The sequence below is a fragment of the Conger conger genome, chromosome 2 (genome assembly GCF_963514075.1).
Source record: "Conger conger chromosome 2, fConCon1.1, whole genome shotgun sequence".
Classification (NCBI taxonomy): Eukaryota; Metazoa; Chordata; class Actinopteri; order Anguilliformes; family Congridae; genus Conger; species Conger conger.
The window spans coordinates 13,896,957-13,918,388 of record NC_083761.1 but is presented as its reverse complement, the minus strand read 5'-3'; the positions used below and the strand labels follow the sequence as shown (position 1 = coordinate 13,918,388).

At 41.3% G+C, this 21,432-nt stretch overlaps 1 protein-coding gene across 7 annotated transcripts in view; it reads right to left on the bottom strand.

Moving 5' to 3' along the window:
- The window catches only part of sgms1b (sphingomyelin synthase 1b), a 33,624-nt gene that overhangs the window by 10,399 nt on the left and 1,793 nt on the right, over positions 1 to 21,432 (bottom strand). Inside the window, exon 2 of one of the 7 annotated variants that reach the window (XM_061231456.1) lies at positions 20,785 to 20,839. The exons of 3 other annotated variants lie outside the window; for them this stretch is intronic. The gene's annotated coding sequence lies outside the window, so the exon portion shown is untranslated. Of the gene's footprint in view, positions 1 to 223; positions 448 to 7,191; positions 7,366 to 20,784; positions 20,840 to 21,432 lie in introns of those variants that run through there. 3 more of the 7 variants (XM_061231454.1, XM_061231452.1, XM_061231455.1) reach the window with 3 other exon arrangements.

The window sequence follows — 21,432 nt, the reverse complement described above, 5'->3', positions numbered from 1 at the left end:
CTAATACTGTGATAAAGCCCGAAACGTGTTTCACGGCACGTGGCTGGCACCGTTCATTTTTTAAAGAGACAAGGACTAAGCAACCATTCCGCATTCTGGAACTCTACTGGATTTTCCGACCGACTAGTTCGGCAGTCACGCAGCAACGAAACCAAATAAACAAACTAAAACACAAATTAAAACTGCGGGTTCTGATTTGTAAGAAACATGCCATATACCATACCTTACAATTAATTCCCACTTAGATTTTTTTTCCCGACTGAAAATAATTTAAGCCTTCAAATTCAACAGGTGAACTATGGTTTTAACATACGCCACAAACGACGACTGCACAACTTCAGAACACATCCTTCTCAAAACACACAGTTGGGTGGTACCAGTACACTACAAGTAGCCTCCAACATGTACAGCTCATCTGTGCTACAGACAGTACACGCGGAAACTCCACGGGACGTTCCAAGAACTCGTGAGTTCATGTTAAGCAAGGGTGTGGCAGATCTGTTTACAAATCTACGCTTAAGGGCAGGGAGTCTTGAAAACGAAACAATGAATTACGTTTCAGACCTGCGCTAATGGTTCTAAATGCCGACACATTTTGTATTGAATTGTTCTTAATGGAGTATGTAGGCTAATTTGGTAGGTTGGTACACTAGATTTGGTTTACTTTGTCAATGTGAACATTTAGTGGAATGTGAAAGTTATTTGCCAGGTTGCAATCTCGTTGATTCATCGGGTTTCCGACTGCTATAATGCATGCCTAGCAGGTCTACTATTCAAATAAATAATATTTTATTACGCATCGTCAGCCATCCAACAAGTTGCCTATGAGCCTCGTTAACGCAGAAATGCTCTTAGCCAAAAAACGAAACCCGCTGTGGGGCTATGGTCTGTTGCTCAAATTATTTTATCAACGGATCTGGCTCCAGTGATAACACAAGCCATCCAAAAACAACCTCTCATGTCTAAAAAGGACCCTCCCCGGAAAAAAACTAAACCTACCAAATACACTTAAGAAGACACGGTTTCGATTTCTATTAAATTACATGAACAAGAGGAAACATAAGACATGTATTTTTTAAAATATTAGTTCCAACCCTGAACGAATGAATTCATCATATAGTGAGCATACAAAACGACACAATCAGATGTATTCTCCAGATTTCAGGTTTCAAGAATCATCTCACAGGTGTCCTATTTCAGTCCAAAAACATCATTTTTTAGGTCACATATCCTCTGGATAAGAGTTTAAACCGGACTTTTGGTTACGTTGAACCATATTTGGCCGATATAAAAATAATAACTGTAGTCTTATAACGGCGTTTCATCTGTATATCTTTAAAGCAAAGCATTGTCTATACAACTTTCAAAGCATCCATTATACAACTACGGAACGCTCCAGAGAGCTACAAGTCTACTAATCACTTGCATGTTGCTCTGGTTTATAGAATATTTAAAGCACATTTACTTGCTGCTTTGAGGGTCTCCGTTCTCCAACTAAAGAATGCATTAGCTAATGTTGAAATAGTGTAAAATGTGTCCCAAGTACTGACAAGCTTCATAACATCCTTAATGGATTTTTGTAAAAACATCAACATTTTGCGTCATGTTTTAGCCCGGACACTACTTTTCATTTGTATTTATTTTTGTCCTTTTGTGTACATGGATGTACTAAAAAGTACTTGCCCATTTGTACTTATTGTTTACTTTATTATTCTTATCTTTGTATGTTCTTACTTGTATTTACAGAATTTTAGTTCAAGTCACTAATAACATAAGTTATTAACATTATAAATTACCTGTGAGATTATTACTTTATAAGTTTACACCACACCTACTGTTATATGGCACTTCAAATAGGCAGAGCAATGACTAATATCATTGGGCAACAGAATAGTATTTCCCAACGAACAATCTTGCATCATTCTGTTTCTGAAAGTGGGCCAAGAGAAAGTTGCTGGCATGCCTGGAGGTAATGTAAATACACTAAACAATGGCTGCATTAACAAATAATTGAATCTGTTGCTATCACGGGATACTGTTCCCCACACTTCCAAGAGTGATATCCATACCTGTTACACGTGGCATAGAACTATTAGACTGATATTACTTTTTTAAATTTATATTTACATAACACATTTTAATCAGTCATTTAAACATAATTTTTACATTCAAGTCATACCACAGGGAAATGTGCTCATCAAATGCCCTTTTAAATGGCAAAATATGAATTAAGTTATTGGGGTAAAGTGTAATAGCACTTCAAAAAATTGTTCTTCATTACTGGCTTGACATGCAAGAGTGCAAGGCTGGGCTAAGTCATTAGCCATCCATTAAGTTTTGTGGATTTTTACTTTCCCAGTTGGAATAAGTTATTCATTTATTTATTTATTTATGGGTAGTGCTTACTGCAATATGCTAATGTAGACTCACTGTGTTCCGAAAAGAACACGGGGTAGTGGCCGCTTCCACCAGAAGTTAGCGTCCATTCAAATGTAGTTTTTCTCCTGAAGAATGTAGTTCATGATGATGGTTGCTTATTGCCTATCCCAGACACTAAAACACTGGCTGATGTTAACTGGACCAATAATTAAAGAGAAAACGACAAATAACTGCATAACTTCCCCGTGTTCGGAAGACCGTGTTAGCTCACCTTGTTCCCAACACCTATTCACAATGTTCCGAACAGCACCTGAACCAGATGATGATCCAGAAGTAATTTCTTATTTATTCATCATGAAAGCTTCACTGATCCGAACATCGTGAGCCAACCTGGTATTTGGAGCAACGCTAGTCACCGTAACTGTACATGTCACTGAAAAGCAATAGCAGGTTTTTGATTGTGTTTCCGATTCTGCTAAGCGTACTGAAACAAAGCCACGGAAATTTTCAAACACTACAATAGTGTGATTGAAGTTAAAACAGTTGTAAATACACTGACTCGCACAGTATTTGAAGCGGTCCTAAAAGTCAAGCAAACGGTTCCAGGGCAACTGCGAACAATGTTATGTTACTCTCAGCTTACACGGTGGCCCAACAGCTCAAAGCCCTATGATGGCATCTGCACAAGATTTACAAATGTTTAAACTGGCCGCCTGTCCGCACACAGAGTGTAGGAGGGAGAAGAAGCAGATGCTGGGTGCAGCAGTGCAAATGGCTAATATACGTCAGGAGCCAGGAGAGCGTGGAGTTGCTCTGTGATGCTTCCCACATGGACACCGTGAATGTGACAGGATGAGTCCGTTCCCAAGATAATCTGATGGGTCACCGTCCGAAACGTGTGGATATCCACGGGTATTTCACAGCACACCATTCGCTGTGTAGTAAACACAGCAAACCTGAATTTCTAATATAAAAATCAACATAAAAATGCTTAAAAGGGGGGAAAGAAATGACACGTTCGGTTTGGCGTGACAGACGTCTTTCCACTTGGATGGAAGCAGTCCAAATTTTGAATACATAAAGCAATTGGTTTACTTGAACACTCAAAGCTGAAATTCTAAATGGATGAAGAGAGAGGCTAAGCCTACATCACTTCAGCTCAGCTCAGACTTTTGATTTGATCATATCAAGATCACAGCTACAGACGGATCAAATTCCAGCCACAAGGTAGTCTCCAGGTAACATATTTCATCTGCAAGATGATAATATCATTTCACTTTATGGAGCTTTAATGATATTTTTTTGTGGAAAAATTGGCTCGCTAGTCCCAAAATCCATTAAGTGTACATGCTCTGCAAACATCGAGATATTTAGAGAGCTGAACAGAATGTTTATGCCTTTGCCCAACCAAAGTGACTCTGTTGCTCAAAATATCTTAATGGTGTTCACTGTTGGTCTTCCTGAGAAACTTTATCCATGAGTACTAATGCCAGCATAGACTGGCACTCAAATTTGATGAACAAAATCTGCAAAGAATAACAAACAGTGAATCAGTTGCACGTGCTCTTCGCTCTTCACCCACCCCCCCACCCCCCGCCCCCCCCACCACTAGTGCGTCACCTTAAGAGAAAGTGTAAAAAAGGAAGCAAGAACAGCGGGTTCAGTCAGTGACAGTCCTGTAGCTTGGGTTACTGCTACACAAGCGTGGGAAAGGGAATCTGATGCCAAGTCAGGCCTGTCTTGCTGCATCCATGGTCTGTCGGTTCAAACACCCCATTTCAGGAGCCGGAAAGGGAAACGTCCGGAAGCGGACACACAGTCTGTGAATCGCTCAACCCCCAGAACACGTCGTCACTCTCACCAGAGATCAGGGTTGGGGGTGACAAAGACAGGACGTGACAAACACACAAACGGTTTCACCAACGAGCCTTTTCCACAGGACTTCCCGTGTTGGTGACACTGGACATGCTGATATGCAGGACATTGTGGAGGCCCAATGGGAATATTTCAAGGAAACAGAAACGCCCCACCCTTTATTCACTCTGCTTCAGCTCGTAGCCATAATAATTAACTAGACGGCTAAACATTTGTACGAAACTTGTCTTTTTTGTTAACCATTATGATTAGCTTACCATTCAAGTGCAATGCCAAAGCTGTACACTTCAACAACAATATACAAAATTGTAGCTGACATCAGAAAAATCCCTTACCAATGGTGGCTGTGTTTTAAGTTTAACATTCCACCATGTAAGAAAAAAGGCTAAATATATTTATGTAAGTTGAGCTTTATTCTTTAAATCAGTTCAACACTTATAATAGAATAGCAAGGTACTGTACAGCCTAACCATAACCTGCTAACTAGCTAGGTTAGTAGATGAACTACTACTGCACCTGTCCCAAAGTGGAGGTCATTTGTCAGTTTACCAGAGTAGATGGGAGTGAAAAGGAGAAAATAATACCTATATATACTGTATATGATTTTCCATACATAAAACCAGTAAGAACCAATTCTCCATGAACCAATAAGACATAAGTCAGGCTAACAATGGCATACTGGAGTCAGAACGTCCAGTGCGGAAGTGAAAGCAAGCAAAACACACAACAGCAGTGTAGTTAAACATTTCCTTCACACACTTAGTTTGACCCCGCCTTCATTCCGTGAACAAATGCAAGAAGAAATAGGAGTTAATGGATCTGACTGGTAAGAACCATGTGCAACAAGGAGCATTTCTTTACACAACCCAATGTTTAGTGAGACACTTAAGAACCAGAATTTGTGGTAACTACAGAAGTCTCAGATTGAAAAATCAATGTGACGCGGTCATACATTTTTAATGCTTTCGCCACTTTTTCCACCCAGTCTGGACTGACCAATCACATCAATTAGCATCAATTATAACTGATCTCAACCAGTGATCCGGGAGTCCTCCCAGCCAGGTGAAGCCCTCCCTTTCCTGGGAGACAGGGATGGTAACTGCACAGCTCCGTACTGGGACTACTAGCCTAAGAAGGCATTGGCTCAGTCTGGACTCAAAACCAGGCCAAGGGGCCTTTTCACTCACTGGAACTACTGTACATATTTTTACATGTATTTTACTGTTCCAGATTGCCAATTTCATTGATAGGACACAGTCAGCTTGATGGAAAGACCCTGGATGAGCTTTACATCTACCTTTGTACTGTATTATGAGTGATTTCTTTACAACTAGCTAAGTACCATAATAGCTTTAGAGTTATGCTGATAACAGTATCTTTCATTTATAAATATTTGACCAGAATTGAGGCAGTTCTGAGGCAAAAACACCTTGTTAATGAGAAAAAAATCTTTCTGTGCAATCTTTACAGAAATGTAACCAACAGAAACACGCTACTAATTTAGATGTAGTATGACAACTTGGCAAGGTACTGATGAACAGAGCAATATCTTAACCCTCAAAGCCATTTAAGACTGCGGTTTGCCTTCGTATTATCACCGTCTGCACACTGAGCCACTGTTTATTCTTCACTGGTGTTACACCGGCACAGAATGAGCCATCTTATACAGCACGCAAACAAAATGCCTATAATAAATCCCCAGCTTCGAAATGTCTGTTTAATAAGCGTAAACATCCATCAGCTCAACGCCACAGTACATTTCAGCTTTGCCAATCACATACTCGCATTATAAAAATGGTCGCATTGTCAGCCATAGCAAATTGTATGTTCCTGTATGGTCTCGTTCCAATTCAGTAAATAGCCAAAATCATCAGAATCCCTTTTGGTTCTCAGGTAATGAACCTGGGATTTAACAAGAAGATATACATTTCTAGGTACCCTGTGTTTATCAACTTTGGTGAAGTTGTCACTCTAAGCTCAAGTATTGCTGCAAAAATACATGCGCTCCCTCATTGAACATAGGCTGTTTGATTTGTAAATAGCATGTCTCCTGTCATATAACGTGTATCAGTATCCTTGAGGGAAAATTCACCAATCACAGGCAGTCATAATGTAATGTAAAGCCCGTTAACATGACAACTGCAGTTCTGCAAATATAAAGATTGATTCCAGTGTCCAGTCATCTATTTACAAAATGCATTAAAATAGTCTCATGGTAGCACTCCCAATGCAATAATACAGTTTCATTTTGAGCTGTGATTCATCAAAACCATCCATTCGTCGAGAAGCAACGTTACTCTAAAAATCATGTTACTCTACTTGAAAGCCTATATCTTACTGTGTCATGGCTCATGAAGTAGAGCATAGGCATTACGGCATCTACAGTCTGACCTTTCAAAGTAAGCAGTAGGCTGTGACAACATACAGCAATCCCCCACCTCAAACAGTGCATACAGTATTAAACCAAGAGCAGTCATGAATGCCGAGTTCTGGTGAGTAAACGATGGCACTGTTCACCCATCACTATGTAAAGACACACACTATTCCTACAAAACTAGCCTGTAGTCACATTAGCATATATGACAAAAAGCTAAAGAACAGATGCATAGTCATTACAGAAAGTTACATTTCATCTCAAGAGAGAAAGCTACTGGAAGCAGAACAGAAACTCTGAAGCAAGCTTGGGCCACATGCTCAGAACAGACTACCATCCTAAGGAAAAACAAACAGGATCACTCTTCACCCATCACTATGTAAACACACACACTATTCCTACAAAACTAGCCTGTAGTCACATTAGCATAAGACAGAAAGCTACAGAACAGCGGCATAGTCATTACAGAAAGTTCCATTTAATCTCGAGAGAAAGCTACTGCAAGCAGAACAGAAACTCTTAAGCAAGCTTGGGTCACACGCACACAGCAGACGGCTACGGACCTCAGGAAAAACAAACAGGAGGCACCTGGCACACGCGGCTCAGCGTTCCCTCTCCGTCGCCGTGCTCTTCCCCCAGTCAACACTGCGCCGTCCGCTGCTACCCTCAGACGGAGTATGTTAATCACTCCCCTTTCCCAGCGCCCCGAGGGCCAGCCCCACCCTGCCCCTCTGCCCAGAGAGCTTTACGGTGAGCAAGCAGCCCCCGCTCGCCCCAACTGTCCGCGGCCAGCGATGCGTCACCGTGACTAGTTTCCTATTAACCGCTCGTCCGCGAGAGCGTTAGTAATGCTTTGGAAATGTTGCCTGGTTACGGCTCACAAACATGCAATCAGCAGCCACTCAGAGAGAAGTCGTAATATTAACCACGTTAGCCCTGGCTGGGAAGTCATGTGTTTTCAGACTAGAGCCTCTGTGAGCAGGGAGAATCCTCCTGACGCTTGTGTAAAGTACTTGTGTAAAGTATGTTTGGCGACTGGAGATCAACTGAAACTTTTATCATTTATGAAAATGGGCACACAGGTTCTCAGTTTTACAGAAATGTAACCCCATCTTGTTGTATAGCTGATCTAAAAAATTTTAAAAAATCACAAAGCATAAGGCACAAAGGCATAACCATGGAGCTTTCAATATAATATCAGTGCTCACATTCTGTCCATAAACTGAGCAGTAATGGTGTTAAATACCCCACTCAAAACAATTTGAAAACCACACTCTTCACTCGGTTTCTCTTTCCCATTACATGACCCACACAATTTCAAAAAGGCAGTTTACAGTTACAGAGCCTTTATAGCCTTACTGAAAACAAACAAAAGGTGCTTGTACAGTGAGGACACTTCCTGCTCTCACCTAGATTAGGTGTCATACACCGCGCACACACCTAAGCTAATAATATTCACTCACCACCTGAACGGCGACTGTCTACTTGCCTTTTGGAAGAGACTGTTATCGGTGGAAAATTCCAGGTTTATCAGTCCAGACTACCCTCTACAGTAAAACAAATTAGACTTATACCACGTGGCACTAAATCATATTTAGCTGTACTGAAAATGCAAACTTGCTTCAGTTTAAAATGAGAGACTTCAGTGGAAAAGGAAGTGTGTGTGGGGGGGGGGGGGTGACAATTTGTCCCCCCCCACCTCCAACTGGCAAGAGTAAAGGAATGGATATAGTTCCCACACCATTAGCCTTAATGTGTCTAAAAGAGAACTATGCTGACTGATTAAGAGGAGATCAGAAAGTAAGTCGTTTTCCCCTCCGCCATTATAAACTCTTCACTCTGGTGTCCACTGAGGCCGCACATTTAATTTCACAGCAGCCTTCAGTGCTTAAGGCCATTCCAATGGCCATTAGACATTAATCTAGCCATTCAAGCAAGAGCTTGGTCTAAAGGACACTTGGCGGCAGTGACAATTGGCTTGGCAATCCAACTCACCCCTCTCCTTTTCTCACACGGAGTTACACTGCCAGGCTTTAAGGCATTCAGAACGTGAAAAAGCTACGCCGTCTACTTGCATAAAAGAGCAAAATAGCGTTGCTATCGAAGAGAAACGGCCCGCTTCCAGAATGCCATAAAATGCTTTTAAATATGAATAAATGGAGGTAAAATGCTACATTTGAACGGATTCCCTCTCATCGTGCTGTTAAAACATTTGATTTATGAGACAGTGGAGTATAAATAAACACAGCCATATGCGAGGACACATCCCGTCTTCGCGCTGGAAAATGATGACCCCGTTTTGCTCCTGACAGAAACTCTACGCGGGCCACTTGTGCGCGATCCCTGGAATCCTCCCCCGGCACTCCCGCTGCTGTCAGATTGCAGCGCGATTAGGCTTTGGCAAAGCCACGTAAGAGGTGAGCGGGATTACCGTGGGGGCCACGTCACCAGCTGGCCTGCTTTCCTGCACGGCCATAATTCCCTTCCCTCGCCGGTCACGTGACGGACACAGAGCTGTTTACCCGCGCCCGGGTCTCTGGTGTGAGTCCGTACTGTACCGACTGGAGACGCTTCATATTCCAGGCCCTGACAATTAAGCCTGTGCGCTTCATTAACCCTCAGGCCCAGACAGCAGTGTGCCTCAGACTGTTTGCACAAGGAAATTAAAGACCCACACGCATCAGAGTCCTCTTCCTGGTGTTATTTACTCTAACATTTACCGTCTATGCCTTTATACTGTAAAAGTCCCAAAAAACATTTGCAAAGAGCAGTCACCTAGGTAGACCCTAACTCTGTCCCGAGAGCCCAATTCCCCCTCCACCTCCTGTGGTCAGCTCTCTGTGTTAACGTTTAGCAATGTCATCCAAAAATTAAGCAAAAACATACGTCATGTCACATGGAAAATCGTTTAGCAAAAAATATGCACACTTCTACCAATTGTTTTACTTAGATCAGTAATGAACACAAATTGAAAGTTCCACCAAGATATGAAAAAGCTCAAAAACACAAATATTTCCAAATATAGTGTACCTGAAAAAATAATGTTTGTTTTTCTTCAGGAAGCCAGAGGGCCACCTAACCGTCCGACACAACTAAACAAGGCAGCCGTTTTCCAGGGAAGCTATTTGGATCGTTTCCTGGGAAACGGCCCAGTGTGTTGTCATTTTACCCTTTCTGGTGAAAAAATACAGGACAGCCTCAGGCCCCAATCAATGACCAGTGTGCACCATCCTGCATCTCCACTGTCAGAGTTCAATGCAGAATACTCCTGCATTTTATTGCTTTTTCAGGCCAGTGTCTCTCACCATACTAACCACTGAGTCCTACAAAAACAAAACTATTGGTTTTTAAGACCCAACTCACATACAACATCAATCCTCACTGTTAAATCCGAGATGGTCCTAAAAGAGGGTTTTGTGTGATGTGCCAAGTTTAAGGTAGTTTATGGGGGAGAGGGTGTTTAAAGAGAATGGGCGACTTGAATGAAATCGGCGAGACAGAGAGGACTGAATGTTCTTCAAGTGAAAACCCCAGCTTTCAGCGGTGTTAAGAACGCAAGGCCTTCGCCACAGCTCAATATGATGCATTCAGCATTGTCATTTGCTAGAAGGATCGTTCCGGATTTCCAATTAAGACTGGAATTGCAAGAAGGCTAAAAGCACCATAGAATCCAAAACCACTAAATGCAATTGTAGGTCAACAATGTCCAACTTGTTATTGGACTGCAAGTAAATAGACCGTATTTCTTCATGCTGGATTTAAAATGACCAGCTCATGATATTATAAAGTGAGGCTGAATAAAGCTTGCTATGTGTGACAAGTAAGCTTGTATATAACCTAGTGGCATGCTCATTTTCACCAGTGCTGAAGAACCCTGCATGACAAAAGGCCAATGCTGGGGGATGAGGCCGAGTCACAGGGCAACGCGAGCACAGTCGCTTCCTTGTGTTTCACCTTTCCCCTGTCACAGCTCCTGAAAATACCCGACAGTCCATTCTGGCTCCTCAAACTACCCTATTCTCCATTCTGCCCTCAAAAGTCCACCGTTTTCCCCCCTGGGGACAGGCTAAAACACCGGGATTATGGGATAAAACACGGCGGGAATGTATAAAAGATTCAGACTGTAGAACCAATCCGGAGAGGAGCTGCCAATACGTCCTGCTGCCTGTCGATCTGAAACAGCCGTCTGCTGACTACAGGGTGGCAAAGGATCAAACGGAGAGTGCACAAAATGGAGCTGAATGTGCACTGAAAAACAAGCCCCTGACATGTGAGTGCAGCCTTCCTGTGCCCCTGTTGCTCTGGTTCATCACAATTTCCATAGGCCATGAAACACAGCAAGTTTACCTGCTGTGAACTAGGGCAGGCCAGAGGTCAGGGCAGACGTGTATAATACGACAATGGTCAGCCATTTTACATGTCCCGGGGACAAGAGCCGCTACGTTGGGCCTGAAACAAATCCCAAATCGCTGCTGCTCCAGATGCCGAAGCGGGCTGTATTTCTGGGCTGTAGACTCTCAGGAGAAGGGGCTTTCGGGCAGAGGTCTGATGCAGACTCCTGATCACTTGAGTGTTTTCTGACGGGGATTTCTTTACGACCTGCCGTTCGAGAGTGGCTGGGCTTCGGGTAATGGGGACTCCAGGGGCTGAAGGGTGTCGGCCGTTTGCACCGAAGTGGGATCAACGGCCCTGTTCATCTCACCACTTTGTTTTGTTGAATGCCTAAATGGCCTCACTAATCAGCCCTGCTCAATTATTTAGAAGTACTCTGTAGCTGCGAGACTGTATGCACACGTTTCTGTATCGACTAATCACTGGTATCAGTTAAGACCATTCGATACTACTTCACCCAGGCACCCTAGGTGAAGAAACATATTCAAAGGGAATTCTTACTCTCAGTATGCTCAGTTTTGCAATCCATGCATTCGGTTTGCTAAAACGTACGCTCAGTTTTGGAGCGCATTTCCAAGTTGAACTTTCTTTATTTCCCCAGGGTGTCTACGAGGGCTTCGTAGTAGGCCCATGCCCACAGTCAAAACGTCAAATAAAAGCGAATTCAAGCAGTACGCAGCAATGTTTTTTGCAGTATGCAGCGGTCGCATTGAGTTTTGTTTATCTAGTGCTTCTTCCGCCTCTTGTGCACCTGCAGTGAAATACCAGGGGTGCAGATTCCCTCCTGTTAATGGTGAGAAGTTTAAAATTCCCCACAATGAAACAAAGAAGAAAAGTTCCACACTGCAATGTGCTGATGAACCCACGAACGGGGCAGGAAAACGAGGGAGATCGGAGACGGAGAACATCGGGTTCGTTTCCGCTCAGCAGTTTGCACACCTGGATGGAGGCTGTGATTCGGGAGGTGAAATGAAGGGACACAGCTGGGCTCCGGCACCGCCCCAGAACAGCATGCACCTGCTTCCCTCTCTGAGGACCTCGCTGTACCCACCTCTAAAGGAACCCACCAGGGGAAGGCATCTGCTCCTACCATCCCAGCAATGCTCAATGTAAACAAGCGCAGGACCATGACTGTCTCATTACCACCCAGACTGAAGATGTTACAAAGCTGTTTACCAGTCCTGTTGTCAGAGCAGGGGGAGGGGGCTAATTCATTTAAGTCAATGCGAGTCACTGTTGCTTGTGGAAGTGCGATGTGCGATGCCCTTGTGCGGTTAAACAGTGGCTCCATTGGAAGGGAATGAACAATGCAATTGGGACCAGAAGTTCTGCTAGCCCCTTCTCTGCTATGCAGCGGTCAGTCCATCTATCATTCCCAATGCCATCCCTGACTCACAATGGTAGCCAGTGTTGACATCAGCTTCACACTGACAAAAAAAATGTTGTTACATTGTACGCAGCTTTCCCCCACTTGAAACTGGTTTCCAGTGTTTGACAGAGGCCCAGCTCAAGAGGAAGAGTATCAATCAGTTGTTTTGTTTTGCTAGTCATCAGGCTTGTGTTACATAGCAACAGGTGGAACGAAAGAAGTTAGCAACGGACCAAATCGAACAACATGACTAGCTGTTTTGACTTAGTAACTAGAATTCTGCCTTTGCAACATTAAATTCTAGCAATTCTATATATATTTATTTGGTGAAAAACTGTTGCAAATTCATAAAAAGAAATAATGAATAACCAATGTTGGTAACCACAGCCTCCCACGCGCTATTGCTTAATTGAAATATTGCATAAAATCTAAACTCACTTCCCAGACCAATTCTAAAGAAATCCTTATCTACTTTTTAAAAAAGTTTTTTGTTTTTTTTGGTTCTCACAAATATTATAGCTAGTGATCTACGCTAGATATTCTGTTTTTATTAGGCAGTATATGCCTGCACATTCTCAATAGTAAGCGTGATTAACAGCAGAACATCTGTTCTATAACTGTAACTAAGCTAATTTCCACATGTAGCAAATGTGTGCAGTAAAAAGTTGCGCTTTCATTTCTTTTTTTTTTTGTGGCAAATAAGCCACCCTGAAATCATGGAAGTCCATCTGCTGAAGTCGCTGAACTATCAGTGGTGGAAGTTCATGTCCCTTTACCGAACCACTGTTGTTTCCTGCGTTTGGTGCTACAAAAATGTTTTCCAATCAGAACTGAATATTTAAAATATTTCTAAAGGACTGCTCTCTCCACTGGAGCGGAGAGTCATTAAACTAACACTTTGAAGCCGTTTGCAATGTGGAGCAGTGTTCTCCCACTGGGCCAATGGGAAGAGCACACGGTGTGCACCCAGTGCTCATGGGAGTTGTATTTTCATATGGCCTACCATCACCACAAATTGACTTAAGCCTAATGATTTCACATGCCTTTTATAATCTACAACACAACCCGCCAAAGTGGCTAGTTGGAGTGAAGGACTTCTAGGCCAAATTCTACCCGCGTTTGGCGGGTGTTAATCTCAAGCCCTGCACACAATATAAAATGGCTAACTTGCATAAAAAGGTCAAACAATTTGGCTAAACAGAAGACCTAAACTTATAAATGTCTGCTGCCTTAATAGTCAAATTCATTTTGAAGATCTAAAAGAAGAGCGGTGAGCAAAGGTCAATGATCAATCCTTCAGACAAAGTTGCTGCCACCTTCAAGCACTTTATAATGGTTCTGAAGTCCTGTCTAAACATGACCTTTTCAAAAGACTGCATAAACCAGGCAGACTTTCATTAGGCCGCAATTAGCCTTTACAGACAGTAATTACCCTTTTCATGGATTGTTCTTGATCTGGCTTGAGGATTGCCTTTTCCTTTCCATTTTCTAAATGCTCTTCTTGAACATTGATTCATTTTAACTTACCTTACTTATGTTCTATGGGGCTTTGTCTGATGTGCCTCTTTGTAAAATGGTGGACTACAGCCTTCATGGGATCACATGTGCTGAATCCCAAGGCCAATCTGGACAATTTTTACTGCCTAAAACGATGGCTAATTTTGCATGTTGTAGGGGCTCTGCCCATCTATTTAAATGCCCGGTTTATAGAACTATTGCTCCTGTTTCTTTGAGCAATCACCTTTCAATGTCTGACATTCCTGTTGTTTACTGATCATAATATTTATGCACCTGTTGGTAGCACTGCGGAACTGAAAGACAAGTTGCTTCATTTGAATAGAAAGTCGAAACCGAGATGTCGAGCTAGCTGGCTAGAACATGACATGACAAAATTAAAACAGATCGCTCCTCTGGGTTTTTTTCAATGTTTTTAGCCAGTGTGGTAGAATATTATATAACACCAAAATATTTATTGCTTATATCATCCCACTAATCCCGCTGTTTCATCCTGCTTCTATTACAATCATGAACGCCATATATTTATTATTTCATTATTGCGAGTTGGCATATTAGAGGCTATGGCAAAAAAAAAAAAAAAGACGTTTTATCAGAACACAAGTGAACTGGTGTAAAAACGTAGTTTTTAAAATGTACAGCATTCCAAAGACACAGCATTCCATGGGCTAGCATGACCACTGCTTCAACAGTGTTTACACACAGACACACCTCATACAAAAATGAAAAAAAGAAAGACCAAAGAGGATTATAAGAGATCACAAATTTTGCCGTGCCACTTAATTAAGCAAAACAATTCTAAACGCTAGGGGAGATTCAATGACAGTGGTTTGGTCCCCCCACTGAATTCTACAGTTAATTAAGCAGAAACACCGCAGTGAAGACCTCTGCATGCGATGGTCCTTAGGGTTACAAACCGGAGTGCCAAATGAGCCGCAGTGGTTCTCTCACAGTACGCACCAAATCACCCAGGGGCTCAGATCTCCAGCACTGCTTCTGTATGCAATTCTAATTAATCCTTACAGAAGAAAGCATCAGCTATAACAGCCAACGAGCAGAGCTCCAGAACTGTGATTTAATTAAAGCTCAAGTTATGGGCAATTTGAAAAGTTATGGCTGGAGCTTCTAGCCTCGTTATTGTACAAATGAGCGATGCAAGTCATACTGTAGCATAGATCCTCTCTATTCATGGAACACAGGGGTTTTACACAAAAACTCTGCACTAAAATTGTGCATGGCGTTCTTGTCTAAAGCCTTGTGATGGTAAACACCATGAATGTTTCAAGAAATATGAATAACAGTAAATATGCATTTACACAGCACAAAAGCTCTGAGAGAGGCAATACTGTAGGATTTACTTATTACATCTGGGCTTAAAGTGTAGGTCAACTAATATGGAACACCTTTACAATTTACCTTAAACCTTTAAATAATTTTTAAAAGGCAAAAAAAAACTCACTCACTCAGATCTTACAGTGTAGTTCATGTTTGTTTAAAAAAAAACAAAAAAAACCAGTGTGCTAGAAATGTTTAGGCTCAATTGTTCAAAGTCCATAGTTCACCAGGCTGCATTTTCAGATGTGTGGAATTTCATGTCTAATATTAACCTGTTCATTCATTGTAAATGGCTACGCGTCTTGCCCAAGCAAACAGCAGCAGCCTTCCTGTGGACTGAACCTCCAATATTTGGGTTACAGGCCCAACCACACTAAACCACACTGCACTGCAGCAAATACGCAACAGCGTGATACACACTGCATGATAGTATTGGCTACAGACAGGCTATAGACTTGCCCTGCGTACACTCAGTGGTAGCTCATCTGCAAGCAGTTCGATGGCCTTGTATTAAGACAAATCTACAGTGAGGTTAAAGCTGTAGCATAAAACCAGCATTTTCAGTATTAGGATTCAATTATCCCATCTGCTCCATACGCGGCCTAAAGATGGGTTCACAGTTGAGCACATAAATTGAAACAATTCTATGACAAAACTATTTTTATGGGATTAACTGTATAAAACATATTTTTCTATCTTATACCACTGATCCAAGTTAGCCATTTAAACATTATTTCTGATAAGAGAAAAACCTGTCAGCAATTCTCCTTTTCAATCAAACTAACGGCATTGTAACAGCTGTCTTCGAGGCAAACTGTTCAGCTGACAGGGAGGCCCATCCCCTTGAAACTGGAGTTTCATTAAGTAATGCAATGTACAGCACACAAACGGAAGGATATTCTTCTCTTAAAATTTTTTTACATTTTGTCTTCGCTCTTCTTGCAAACGCAGACAATTATTTGTTCTCATACATAATGAGTTTTATCATAAAATACACTTGTTACCTCATTAACCTAAAACAGAACATCCGGATTTGGCTTTAAATTCTATTAGGATCATGCTTATCTAAATAGTACAGCCATGAGGAGAGGATGCCTGCATGTGCTAATTGCATCAGCTGCTGGTCCTCACCCATAGCGGCAGAACGTGGTGTGCACATGTAAATGTGCGTCCACATCCGCTCACAGTGGAGATGAGGAGTGCTGCTTGCATAGAGGCCAAGCTCTTATCTTCATGAGTGTCTCATGGGAACGAAATGAACAGCTTACATTTTCGTCTACATGCCATGCACCACAGAAACCACTTCCCCCACCCCCCCCCCCACCCCGGGGCTAGTTCTGACTGTCTAACTGGCATATTAACTAAGCTACCTGTCTTACTATTTGTGAGGAAATAAAGTAAAGCAAATGGCTACTTAGTGAAACAAGGGAGAAGGGAGGCTAGCTGTCATCCAGTTCATTCAAAATCGTGAAGTAGATCAGTATCATACTAATTTACAGACCGATGGCAACTGATACCTTCTCAGCTACTTTTTCAATTTACAACATGTTGCTGGACAACAGTCCATGAACAGAATTCCACTAATGTTGACAATGTTATTATATATATATTTTTTAATTATAATAGGCCTAATAATAATTATTGGATTAATTTGACAATAAACCAGTAAAAGGCAACTGACTTGCAATATGACCCAGCCTGGCCAAAGCAGAGATATCAATAACCATAAAAATACACTAATCAAAAATCATTTCAATCAACTTCAACAGCAAATATAACTACAACCACATGAATTCAAATGCAAAAACTTGTTTAAACATCCAGACAAGCAAGTGTAGACCACAGAAAATCACAGCTTAGCTTTGAATAAACCAATTTACTAGTCACTAATTTACTATATCTTCATTTTGGCAGCCCAAGGCAAGCAAAATAGCTCAATTTATCTCAGTAAGCTAAACCTGTCACTTCTGACTTTTCCAGTTATCCAGAGCAGGTAAAAATGTTATGTCTGACATACCAACTCCCGAAACAAAAACAAATTAGACTGTTTGAACAGTAAATTAGAAGATTCATACTGTAAGGAGAAACCTGTGTTTCTCCTTACAGTTCTCCATACTTACTAAGCTGCAAAGGAATATCAACTCTGAATAGATTTTTACTGTAAAGGAACTGTGTTAAGGTACTCTTGGGATTTTTCCTTTTGTTTACTTTGTTTTGCAGTGCAAGTGCTACTTATATAAGCTTTCCTGTAATAACAGCCTGTGTGTAGGCCAATAGTTACATCACACTAGTTAATACTTCAGCCAAACAGTTCACAACATATGGCTCAGAGATAAGGCAGGCCAACAGAAGTGCATGGCTGGGTGAGATATGAATATTATCTTACTATACTTAGTATAACCATGACATTAATCTGAATTGTATATGGCCACTTTTTAGACATCAATGCATGGTAATTTTGATGCATAAAAAACCCCAGCAAGGTTAAATGATTTGTACATCTTCTTTCATTCAAAAGAATGGTCTATATTAATTGATGCCCACCTTTTCTAGAGGCCTTAATACATCTCATCAGAGCCCAGGTGAAGCCCAGAGTATGATTAGCACGTTAGCATTTCAGTCCCTTTCTGACATTAGAAACACAAACGAGCAGCTATACCAATCAAACCCTGAACCGAGACTGATAGAGACCATGGGTGTGCAGAATGAGAAGGCAAACGACAGGGTCAATCTAGCGACTGTACCTGCAGTGTGTGCCCTTCTTTACCGTGGCTCGACTTAGTGAATTACTTTAAAAGATTGTGTCTTCATGGCATTTGTGGGTGTGAGGGTGGTCAGGTTGACCGTGATGACATTATCCTCCTCCTTGAATAAAATCTGATGGAAAATAAAAAGTCACTGGGTTGAGTCCCTGTCCAAACAATGGCATTCTGAACCCTCTGCATAGCATTTGGCTTAGTTTCAGTCGCACAAAAATATTGTGAAACACTTGAGAAAATCAGTCAAAATCTGTTCAAATCTTCTATGGCTAAAGCATGCTACGGTTATGCAATCTGGATGTTTTTAAAGATGTTTTTAAATGCATGTTTTATTAAGACAAAATCTCTTTATAAATTGGGAAACCGCATCATGTGCTACACAATACCATGTTGATGCCTGTAGTCAATTTGTTTTTCCTGAATATCTGAAATGAACCTGTGGCTGAACATGTGATTCAGCCAAGTCTGGAATACAATATCCCCAGGCAAGCCTCGACATTCACACTCGACAAATTGCCTGGAACATGTACTTTCGGGAGTTACGCAATGGAATTATTCACCTAGCTTGCCCGATCGGTCAAGTATGATTCAAAAAAAAAAAAAAAGAAAAAAAAAGTGAGACATTTTACAGTCTTAACATCTGACTAAATCATTATCTGTCTACATGTTACAACGTAACAACTGACATAGCAAATAGCGATCCAAAAATACATGCCTTTGAGTAAGATGGCTTTGGAAGCTACTAGCTACTAATGTGTGTTCCTAAACTTTCTTAAAGCAGGACCAATGCTGGTGCAATCTCCAAAATGACAATTCTATAGCCATGTTATAGCAGGTTGGGGATTTGTTAGTTCCGAGATGGCACCCAACTTCCCACCGTACCAGGAAACCGCACAAGGACAAATGTCTCAGCCAAGATGCACCTCTTCCCCCCCGGTCATCAGGGACACGCACAAACACATTTGGAGGGATTTTGAACTATTCCTCTATGGTTCTGCTTATCAATTGCCCTCTTCAGTTCAGCCCAGTTTTTTGACTGGAGTACGGTCTGGCATCTGAGATGTGAAGGATCTAGCAAGGATCTGTATGGAGGAGTGGTCCAAATTCCTTACAAATGTGTTCCTTAATCTTGTCAAGCATCGACAGAGGTGGATGCACCAAGTACTAAACCAGAGATGCCAATAATTATGGAACCTTGATTTTGTTCAAATCTATTTTTTTATTTTTTATTAAATGAATGTTTGATTTTGGTTCCACTGAAACATTAATAAAGTACAGTATTTTTCACATGTTGAGTAATTTCAGCCCACTCTACTTTGTGCTCATGCATAACCTCTGTTGATATATACTCAGTGAGCACTTTAGTAGGTATTTATTAGACTTATTTTTTTAGACTCATTAGACTTCTGCTGCTGTAGTCTATCCACTTAGAGATTTGACACGTTGTGTGTTCAGAGATGCTCTTCTGCATACCACTGTTGTAATGCATAATCCGTTGCTGTCACTTTCCTGTCAGCTTCGACCAGTTTGTCCTTTCTACTCTGAGCTCTCATTAACAACGCATTTCTTTCCGCAGAACTGTTGCTCACTGAATGTTTTTTGTTTTCCGCACCATTCTGTGCAAACTCTAGAGACTGCTGTGCCTGAAAATCCCTGGAGAATCCTCAGCAGTTTCTGAGATACTCAAACCACCCTGTCTGATACCAACACTCATTCCATGGTCAAAGTCACTTAGATCACATTTTTCCCCATTCTGACATTTGGTCTGAAAAACAACCTCTTGACCACATCTGCATGCTTTTATGCATTTCGTTGCTGCCACATGACTGATTAAATATTTGCATAAACAAGCTGGTGTACAGGTCTACCTAATAAAGTGGTAATTGAGTGTATATACTATTGATACATCTAGTCACTTACTGTCCAACTGCTAACTACATCATCTCATCTCCGTAACTTTTCCATAGCTTTCCTGGAAGAATCTGGAACTTTCCACTCCGTTTCCAAATTAAGAACATGCAAATTCCATTCATATGGCAGAGATGGTTTACATTCTGCACACATAAATCAAAGGGTACAAATATACACATGTAAACAGTACTAAACATGAAGCTGTGGTTATTCTGGGCCACACAGGGAGTACAGTAAGTACATCTCTCATGGCAACGTAGCTGTTGGAAGATAACAGAAAGTGACAATACTTCCCCAAACTGATTTTCTTGGTGAAAGCTAGTGCAGGGAGCTACTATTTTTATCCAATGCTAATGCTAATGTGGTGGTGACACCACCATACATATCAAGGTGTGTGTGAGAACTGCACCCACAAAGAAAGCCGCACCACTCGGAATTTGTAATTAACCTCAAATACAAGTAATAAATAGCAATGTGTTCCATTGGAAACAGTAGCTATTAAGTTTATTTTATCAAATACACACCCAGCTTAAAAATGAGTAACTGAAATATTTCTAAAACAACAGAAACATAAAAGGTGCATGGTATGGGGTTTCAAAAGGTTATCTAAGCATTTTGTGAAAGTTAAAAATGTTCTGCCATTTCATCACTGGATCAAAACATTAGCCTGAAATGACTGCGGGCAAATACTAGTATTACTTACTGCCATTTGTCTATCTGGTTCACACTTCCACTCAAGAAAACAATTTCACACTATGACAAAGGCTGTGCCTATTTACTGGTTACCACAGTAACAAATTGTATGTAGCTAGAACAGAGCTAAAAGCTTCATAAATTTGAAACAAAGAAACACATGACCAATGTGTTGCACCCACCTGAGTTTCATCCAAAAGACAGCGTCTCCTCCAGCACAGTGTCCCCATCACTGCTCTGGGACATAGGGGTAATTTGACCATGACCAGTGATTTGACCTAGATCACCTGCTACTGGCCCACCAACACCTCCTCCAGCAGAAACTCACTTTTCCCAGGAGGTTTCCCATCTTAAGTGCTAACCAAGCCCACACCTGCCTAGCTTATACGTGTGTAGGCTATTGCCTTATACCCCAGTAATTTAATTATACCTATTCCTAATATTCCTTATACCCTGGTAATTTCCTACAAGGTATTCTGAATACCCAAATTTTAATACCGGTCCAATAAAAACTCACTTGACAGCAATTCAATTATATCTGTTTGCAAATTCGAAACAATGACATACTGTACTGTAGGCCTGTATTAAACTGTGTTGAAAAGGTGTATGTGCATAAAGCATTACAGAATGGGAAAATGGACAGGCTTGTATAAGCAGATAAGCACTGGCTCTCAATGTAGTGATGTGTCCCGTGGTCTGGTTTTATGACTAGGCAGACTGCAGACTGAAAAAGGCAAATGAAAGAACTGAAACATTTTTTTAATTGACTAAAATAATAAATAATAAGTTACACCCACAGATTTTCACTGATAAATTTACATGGGACAGAG